Here is a 10514-nt window from a genome sequence, read left to right on the forward strand (position 1 = left end):
ACGTTGTGTTTGGTTGGGGGATTTGAGGCATCAAGGATCCTCTAGAGTGAAATTTCCCTAAAGTTTCCTAGAGTGCTATATTTTGTGCTTGAGATTTACTGGCAAGTCACATCAGAAAAATTGATGTGACTTACCAGTAAATCTCAACCATACACTGTAGCACTTTAGGAAACTTTAGAGAAAAATCACTCTAGAGGATCCTTGCTCGATTTGAGGAGAGATTTGAAAAGGAAAAGAAAAAAGTTAGGTGAGATATGAATAAAATATACCAACATTTCACCTAGTTCCACACACTTTTTCCCTTTCCCTTTTCAAATCCCTCCTCAAATCCCCCAACCAAACACAATATTAGTAGTATTATTTTTTTTTTGACTTTCGTTTTTTGGTGATGAGCACAAAGAAATTTTTTTATTTCCATTAAGATGCAGATAAGATTACATAAAGTCAATACTAAGGGGTTGTTTGGGATTATCTAAATAAATATATTTTTTGACTTTTTATGATATATGGATTGGGTTTGGGTTGGGTTTGAAGTGATGTGTTACAAAGGTGATGTGACTTAATAAGATGATGTGACTTAAATAAAATAGTGACTTTTTATCTTTTTTTCAAGTATGTCAAACTTAACCTTAAGACAGTTTTTTTTTTGACTTTCGTTTTTTGGTGATGAGCACAAAGAAATTTTTTTATTTCCATTAAGATGCAGATAGGATTTCATAAAGCCAATACTAAGACAGTTTCTGTGGCTACAACAACTGTTCTCTCTTTTTTTTTTTTTTTTTTTTTTTTTTTTTTTTTTTTTTTTTTCACCCAAAAAAGGAACAGCTGCTGTAGCTACATAGTATTTAGACAATTTTCTTAGTTGGCTTTCAAACTGATTCATAGTTCTCCTTTCCTCTCCTACTCATATTGACTGTACAGTTTAAAAATAATCCTTAGGTTATCTTATGCTGGCTGATTGCATTGTGGTTATGTGATGAATCATTGTTTTCTTTGATCTAGTTCTGGTGCTTCTTGTTGCTCGATTCATGAATGAGACACAATTGAATCAAAATTGGTAATGTGGAAGGAAATAATGGAAGGTTGAAGTGAAGCTAGAAAACAAAAAACAAAAGGAGGAAAACTGCATATTTTTAATGGGAAGCGGAAAAACAAATTATGCAAACAAAGATTACTGTAAATTGCATTGAAAACTTGTAAAAAACTTGGAATGACATTGGGGGAGTTTGGGGAAATTTATGAGAAATATACTTCTCATTTTCTTGTTAGAGTCAGGGATGATACAAAATCTTTGTACACAAAAGCTGTTTGTTAATTAACTAACTAGGCCTAGCTCAGGTGATCATCCTGATTTTTCTAAGTGCTTAAGGAGAGGTCATGAGTTTAACTCTCCATAGGGAGAGTTAAATCAAGGGGGCAAGCACTTAGTGCTTTGCAAATGGTGAAGATGTTAATTTCTATAGATGCTAATCTAACAATTAACAACTAAATTTCGCCGATAAAAAGGAAAAACAAAAAATTTTTGCTTGGTAATTCATTAAAAAGTTTCCACTTAAGTTTATCATTTTTACAATTCTTATTAGATATATGAAAGTTTTTAGAATGTTGTCTAATTAATTTTGTAATATTTGTCTCCATCACTTTTCACTAGTTGTTTCGTATGCCATATTTTTCTTTTGTCTAGTTTTTATGTGTCAGCCTATTTGTGATATGATATTATAAAATATAAGAGTTTTAGGGATTAAATTTTTGTCTTTAAAAGTGAAAATTTTGTTATAAGAGACATTTATGGATTAATTTCTATCATCGTGATGATAGTTGCTAAAAGATTGTTCCAAAAAGTCAAAAACAAGTCTTTTAGAGTCAAAATTTTGAAAATGTTACTAATAAATAGGCTTTAGGGACAAAATAGTTTGATCTCAAAATTATTTATTTTTTGAAAGAAAAAATTTGGTCAAAAAAAGGTAATAATTCATTACTAATGTCCAATTTTCATTGATTAAAATATAATGATGACACCTTTTACAAAAAAAATATTTGGTTCCTAAAAAATAATTTTATCCCTAAATTTTAACATTTGAAACCTTAAGTTTTTTATATTGTGAGGATCTAGCTATCATGTAGTTTGTTTCCTCCCTCGTTGTTGTTGGTCTATTTATTATGTATTCTTTTATTATCTTCATTTGATATAATGAATTCTGCCCTTTTTTTTTTTAAATAAAAAGTTATTGGTTCTTTTCACATTCGCTTCCCTTCTACTAGCTTTCATTTCCCTTCCACTAATATGGATCGAATATATTGCCCTCGTACTCATGGGTAAGGGTAACTTACCTTACCCTTTTAAATAATATTGGCTGTTAACCATCATTCAACATCGAATTCTCTGTCAAACTTGGCATTTTTGCATCAATGCATAGTGGCTTAGAAACCAAAACAACAAAATTTTATGGGACTTCTTAAACTTGGGTTTTCATATTACTGTTGAGTAAGAGAATGGTGCTTTGAAAGCAGTGTTTACTGTGTGAAGGAAAATTCTTTAAAAAATAAATAAATCAAAGAACTCATGTATAAGTGATAAGAGTATAAGTTTAAGTGACACCTTGAAGTCTCAAGATGAAGAACTGCAGCCAAGGCCACAGCTGCAACAACAGATGCAGCTCCCTCGACACAGGTGTATGCCAGTGTATGGCATAAGGAATGAGTTAGAGAGAATTGGTTTATGTAGTGAGAGAAATGTCGGAGTTGGTTAGATACAGTTAGTTAGATATAATTAGTTAAGAGTTTGTTATAACAAACTCTCATCCACTTGTATGAACACTGTAATTGAGATATTATTGAATAAAGAAAAATAGATCAAATCAGTTTCTTTTCAATAAGTTGGGGATGAAGGAAATCAGTTATTTCTGTGTACATCACTACACTAAAATTCTGATTGGTAAATATGCAATTGTTGCATGTTTGCCACAGTTTCTAGGTCAAAATGTTGAATAAATTAAAAGGTGCTTTGGTTTGTGATTGAAAACTCTTCAAACACCTAAAATAAAAGGGAAACTACCATTCAGTCCAGGGTTGGAGAAATATTTACCGAAAGGTGAGAATCTTTTTAGAGTGCAACTATTGCCGTGTTTTATTATACAAAAAAGAGTTGCACCCCCATGTTTTTGTAAATATTTTTAGTCAAATAGGCTGATTTGTAGTTTCCCCCAAACAAAATAGCTAAGTTTAGATGTGTTTAATTAATGAATTTGAGACTTGGCCATTAACTCTTCTTGCATGTGTAGATTGTAAAATGACTCTTCCTATACAGGATTACATATTTTCTATGCTCATTTTTTTCCCTTGGTCCAAAAGTGTTGTTTATTTAGGATTTTTTTCTTCAGTACCAAGTGAACAAATATATATGATGCAGCTTTCTTATGTGGTTCAATTTTAAGTTTGATGATAATAGGAGAAGAATGTCAAAAAGAAAATATGCTAAATTAGGACAAAAATATTTATATACACTGGTTTTTAGGTTCTGGTTTCTTTCCATCTATTAGAATGGTTCTTGAAAGTCTAGGTTCTATAAGATGGTGCTGTTGTAGTAATGATCGTGGTTAGCAATGACACTAGGAATATCAGGTTTGCCTACAAAGATCAAGATGAGTTTTGCTCATTAAGTTTGTGGTAATAAGTTTCCACATCTATGCCCTAATTCCTAGGTTAATTCCTAGCTGAAACTATACTGTTAGTGCAATGCTGTGATTGTATGTGACTGGCTCTTGATGTCAATTTATTTATGAGGTATTTATTACAGCTTGGAAACCAGAGTTAAATTAATATATGATCCAACCACAAATTTAGTTACTTAAAGTCGTGATGCAGCAAAATTTTAGTACAGTGAGCTAAAGAAGCAATAATTATCTTAGGAGGAGGTAGATAAATTATTGTTTTCAGCTACTCTTGATTATTTAGGAAGAGTCTAATACAGCCCTTCCAAGGGATTTTTTCTTATGGATGTTCAAGTGAACTTTTACAAGAAGATTTTGTATTGAAGCTTCTAAATCTAGAAAAACAACTTCATAAATTGAGAAATGTTTTGTAGAGTATGAGCCTTTGAGGTTTACTTGAACTTTCAATTTCGTAGTTTTGTATATAAGATAGAATGAGTTTCATTTCAATTGAAGCTCATTAATTATTTCCAGAGAGTACTTAGACATCTCATATTGTGTGGAATTTCTCAAATTTTTTACAGCTTTGCAACAAACACCACCTTTGTACAACTTTCCTTTTTTTTTTTTTTTCTTTTGATCTGCCAAAAAGAAACTTTATTGATGAATAAATGAACAACTATTTTGATTACATTAACAAAGATGAGGAAATGTAAAAAGCATCATAATAGGAATCACAATCCTCTCCTTCATCTCTCTCCTTAATTCCCTCCTTGCTTGACCATTGGGCCCACTTTTGGATTCAATTTTGATGATCCGAACTATTCACATTTTAAAATTTGTTGAATACATCATATCTGTGAAAAGTTAAATTGATCGGATATAAGAAAGCATGTGTTTAGAAAACTGTTTATTAATTTTATTTTTTTTAAATGGTTTGTAGTTCGATGATCCAAACACGTAATTGCTGATATCCAATCAATTTGATTTTTTTGCAAGTATGATATACTCAACAAATCTTAAAATGTGCACGGTTCGGATCATCAAAATTAAATCGGATCATCAAAATTAAATCCAAAAGTAGGCCCAATAATCAAGCAAGGAGAGAGTTAAGGAGAGAGATGAAGGAAAGAATCTTGATTCTCATAATAGACCTACACCATCCCAACTAAGTTGGCACCGTGAGGCTTATCCGATCATATGCTAGCACAATCCCAAAGTTGGTGAGAGACCAACAATACAACCAAGAGAACAAAAACAGAAGGAAAATAGAGCTATAAAAAACAAACAGCCCACTCCTTGGGCCAATCCCATTAGCATAACACCCCCACTTAGTACATCACAACTCCTCCCAAACATATCCTAATTTGTCTCAAGTTGAGGATGAAATCATTGGTTGGAAAATGAAAATCCTTCGAGAGTGGTTTCAACCACAGAGCTATTTTATTCTTAATGAACTCACACAGCTTAGTCAAGTTTGGATTAGATGCTTTGAAAACGAGTTCATTTCTATGCTTCGACAGTGACCACAGCACAGCCAATGGGATAACACTCCATATCTTCCTCTCCATCTTCTTCATCTTCCCTCCAGCCCACCATAATAACAGATTATCCACAAAACCTGGTAATGCACCTTGAACCTCCCACCATTTCAGTATTTCAGCTCAGACATTCCAAACAAAAGGGTAGCAAATTAAAACATAGTTCACAAATTCTATGTTAATCTTGCAAAACACACATAAACAAGTCACATCCTCATTAAAACACCAACTCTTTGTAAGAACTCAGTTGTCTTAATTCTCTTTTTCCAAGCTAACCACCCAAATATCTGCACCTTAGGAGGGATGAAATTTAGCCAAACCAACTTGCTAATTCTGATAGTTGGACCAAGATTATCCACAACAAACTTATACATTGCTGCTACAATGAACTCACCTGAAATAGATGACGCCCAAACAGGCCTATGATATAGAGTATTATAATGCAGTCCACAACCATATACTTAAGATTATGCGAAATGTTATGTAAAAGGTGGAATATGTAGTTTTATAGAACATAATAAAACTGTTAAATCTTAACAAAATATTACTTTTTTGCAGAGCAACTCAAGCAGTTTTATTGATTTTTTGATAATCATATTGTTATTGTTGTTTATGAGTTAGTAAATCACTTTGCATGTTGTTATTCATGTGGTATATATTAGCCACAATAACCTGTGTTGTTTATTTGGCACAGCTACAATCCACAATGGTAATAGGAAAACATGCCTTCAGTGCGTCTTTTTTTTACTTGTAACTTAAATTTCATATTTTTCATCATAATATTATTTCTCACTACAAGAATTTACACATTTGCCGACCACTTTTGCCAACCAAAAAAATTTTGGTCTAAAAAAAATGACATTTGGCGACCAAATATTAATTAGTCACGAATGATCAATATTTTTGGCGACCAAATATAAGTTGGTCGCAGAAGGTCACATTTTAGCTACCAAAAATGAGTTAGTCGCAGAAATTGGTATGCTTTTGGCGACCAACTACAAATTTGGTCGCGGAAGGTTACATTTTGGTGACCAAAAAAAATTAGTCGCCAAATTAGTACTTTTAGCGACTAATATTTTAGTCGCCGTTGATTGAGATTTGGCGACTAAAAAAGTTTGTTGGCGAAGGTACCTTTTCTGCGACTAATATGGTGTTTTGGTTGCCAAAAGTTTGAGAGGGATATTTGAAACATGGAGGGGGGAAATGAAATTTTTTGGTGACAAAAAAAATTTGGTCGCCAATCAAAAAACGACGTCGTTTTGTACTTGAAAAACAGAAGAAAAAAAATTAAAAAAAGGCCCTGATCTCCTCTCTGTCTCCAACTCGCTCTCTGCGTAGTATGTTCATCAGCCCTCTCCCTCTCTCTGTGTTCTCTCTCTCAATCGGTGCCCACTCTCTCTAGCTCACCGAAGTCCTTTAGCGCCATTGCTCATGTCCGTCGCACATCGCCATCGCCATCGCCATCTCCATTGCCCTCTGTCTAATGGACTCCTCATTTCTGGGGAATCCTCGCCCAATCTCACCTCATCGCTGACCAGCGTCGCACGCCGCTGCTAGCGCCACCGCTGCCGCCGCATCCTCATAGGTTCTCTCTCACTCTCGGTCAGTCTGTCTGTCTGTCTCTCTCTGTTTCTCGCTTTCTCCCTCTCTAGCCTTTGCCCTTGATCTCTCTCTGTCTCTCTATATATATATAATGTAGTGATCATCCGTACGGAGAGAGGGATTTGAGCCCTGATTGATGATTTTGAAGAGGTTTGTCATGCTTTTGCGGTATGATTTTGATTTTGAATATGCGTTTCTTGCGATCTGGGTCGTGGTTCAATCCTCTGTTCGGTTCGAATCTTAGTAAGTTTGAGTTCAGCTGTGTGTTTTTTTAGTGATGTGGATGATGGCTAATTGAAATGGGATAATTTGATTTTAGGGTTTTTTTTTTTTTGGGGGGGGACTGTTGAATTAGCTGCGATCTTGCTGGTTTTTAGCTTGTTAGTTGGGTTTTTTTTGGTGATATTGGGTAATTCGGTTAACTTTTGATTTCTTCTTTGGATTTGAAATTGGGTCTGTAACTTTTGATCTGAATTGAGGTGAACTATTTTTTATCTGAATTGGTGATAAGTTATGTGATAGACATTTAATTTTCTCGAATTTAGGTGAACTATTTTTGATATGTAAAAAAAAAAGATTTATAAAAGTCAAAGAAGATATCAACACTATTATATGAGAAGAAATAAATCAAATTTGATTAAATTGAAGAACAAATGCAAACCACAAATTAAAAAGCAAGTAAGCCCAAACTATGCAAAATGTAATAATGGACAAGATGAAAAGATGTGTAGATGAACTAAAAAATATTGAGAAAAAAATATATACACACAAAAATAATAAATACTGAAAAAATGCATATAAAGTAAGAAATAATATTAGGAGTATAAAAATGGAGAAGATGAAAAGATGTGTGGATGAACTGAAAAATATTTAGGAAAAAGAAAACAAATCGAATATGATTAAGATGTGTAAATAAATTGAAAAATATTGGAAAAAAGAAATATGTACATACAAATAATAAACATTGAAAAAAATGCATATAAAATAAGAAATAATATTAGGAGCATAAAAATAGAGAAGATGAAAAGATGTGTAGATGAATTGAAAAATATTAGGAAAAAGAATATATTTACACAAAGATATAAAGTACGAAATCATATTACATCGACCTTTTAATAATTGTTTACAGATCATCAAACTTAGAAAATGTAATAATGGAGAAGATAATATGATTTTCGCAGATCATCAAACTTGCAAAATATAATAATGAAGAGGATGAGTTAGTCTGAGAAAAGATAGGTAGATAAAAGAAAATAAAAATGGATGGAAGAAAGAGAATGATTGAATTTGACTAAAATATGAAATAAACTGAATACAGAAATGTGTGTGTAGGAGTTATAGCAAGTATAGGTGATGGATATGAATGAATATAGATGTGGGAGTTGTGGGCGATGGATATGTAAATATGGATATAAATAAATAGTTTATTATTTTATTTTTATTTTATATTTTATTACAGGGAGAGGGAGTGAAAATGCCTGAATAATGGAAATATCATGGAGATCCCATGATCATCTCCAACTGATGTATCGGTGTTGCTGTTGGTTGCTAAAAACAAGCAATCAAGTGACTCTAGAGAGTCTGTTGTTGAATCTTTGGCCTTTCCATCTTGTAACCCATTCGTCAAAATGCCAAAATCACCCATTAGAGTACCCAATGAGCTCATCATCATGTAAGGCCTGTTAATTGGAGGGGAAGAAGAAGAACGAGAGTGTAAATGCCTGAATAGTGGAAATGTCATGGAGATCCCATGATCATCTCCAGCTGATGTATCAGTATTACTGTTGGTTGCTAAAAGTAAGTAATCAAGTGACTCTAGAGAGTCTGTTGTTGAATCTCTGGCCTTTCCATCTTGTAACTCATTCGTCGAAATGCCAAAATCACCCGTTAGAGTACCCAATGAATTCATCATCATGTAAGGCTTGTTAATTAGAGGGGAAGAAGAAGAACATAATTGTCCAATAGCTTCATGGCGCTGTGGAAAATTCAAGGTTTTTGTTTTGTTTTATTAAATCAAAACAAAGATTTGGATATATATGTTTTTTCTTTTGTTTTTTTTTAAAATAGATATAGATTAATAAATCATATATATATATATATATATATATATATATCTAAATTTATTATTTTAATTATGTAAATCAAATATTTAATATTTATCTTTATTTGTAGATCATGAAATTATTTTTTTATAAATTTTTATATGTTTATCTATGGGGAGAAATTTTAAAATTCAAATATTTCTATGGGTGGATATGGATGAATATAGATGCGGGAGTTGTGAGTGATGGATATAGATGAATATGGATACACATGAATATTTTATTATTTTATTTTAATTTTATATTTTATTATAGGGAGAGGGAGTGAAAATGCCTGAATAGTAGGAAGAGAAGTAAAAGGAGGTGCCACGTACTTTTTATTTTTCTAAAATTATGAGAATTTAGAAATAGGTTTTTGGAGCCTTTTGATGTTTTTTTTTTAATAGATATAGATTAGTAAATCATATATATATATATATATATATATATCTAGATTTATTATTTTAATTATATAAATCAATTATTTAATCTTTATCTTTATTTGTAGACCATGAAATTATTTTTTTATAAATTTTTATATGTTTATCTATAGGGAGAAATTTTAAAATTCAAATATTTCTATGGGTGGATATGGATGAATATAGATGTGGGAGTTGTGAGTGATGGATATAGATGAATATGGATACAAAATGAATATTTTATTATTTATTTTAATTTTATATTTTATTATAGGGAGAGGGAGTGAAAATGCCTGAATAGTAGGAAGAGAAGTAAAGGAAGGTGCCACGTATTTTTTTATTTTTCTAAAATTATGAGAATTTAGGAATAGGTTTTTGGAGCCTTTTGAGAAAATAGTACATTTAGTTATATATATAGTATAGATTATCCTATTATAGTTTAGGCCATTTTCATTTTGTCTCTTGTCATTTTAAAAAAAATCACATATCCCTCTTGTAATTTTAGATTAAATTACGACAATCACTCCGTTGCTCATCATGTTTTTCTTAGAGTTTAGTTCTAAAGAGATCATGTGTTCAATTCCCCTTAAGGAATTGATTTGAAGATGTGCAAGCACTTAGGTGTTTTACCAAAAGTGAAAAGATTTTCTTCAATAAGTGCTAATCTAACAACAAACAACTAATATTTGTCGATTAAAAAAAAAAAAAAAGTCACTCTGTTAATATGTTGGGTTGAAAAGTCGAAATTTCCCTTCACAATCATGAATCAACTAACATTCGCCGATAATAATAATAATAATAATAAAAGTCAATCCGTTAACGTGTTGGGTTGAAAAGTCGAAAGTTGTGTTTGGTAGAATTTTGTAAATATAATTTAAGAGTATGAGTTGTATTTTGAGTTTGTGAGTTCTAGAATTATGATTTGAGTATAGAAAATTTGTTTGGTTATGGTTTTTGAATAGAGTGTTGAATTGAGTTTTGAATTGAGTATAAAATTGAGTTTTGAAAGTTTGATTTGACATGTGAAGTAAAAAAATTTATTTGGTTATGAGTTTGAAAAGAGTTTTGAAACTTAATTCAAATTGTTATAACTCATAACAAAACACACTACTTTCATATTATTAAAAATTTTCATAAATACTTATAACCAAACTCTTTTTAAAATTCAATTAAAATTTTTTATTATTAACAGAAAATAACATTAATCAATTTTTTAATTGA

This window comes from Camellia sinensis, chromosome 4 (assembly GCF_055761805.1).
Source record: "Camellia sinensis isolate YWXY chromosome 4, ASM5576180v1, whole genome shotgun sequence".
Classification (NCBI taxonomy): Eukaryota; Viridiplantae; Streptophyta; class Magnoliopsida; order Ericales; family Theaceae; genus Camellia; species Camellia sinensis.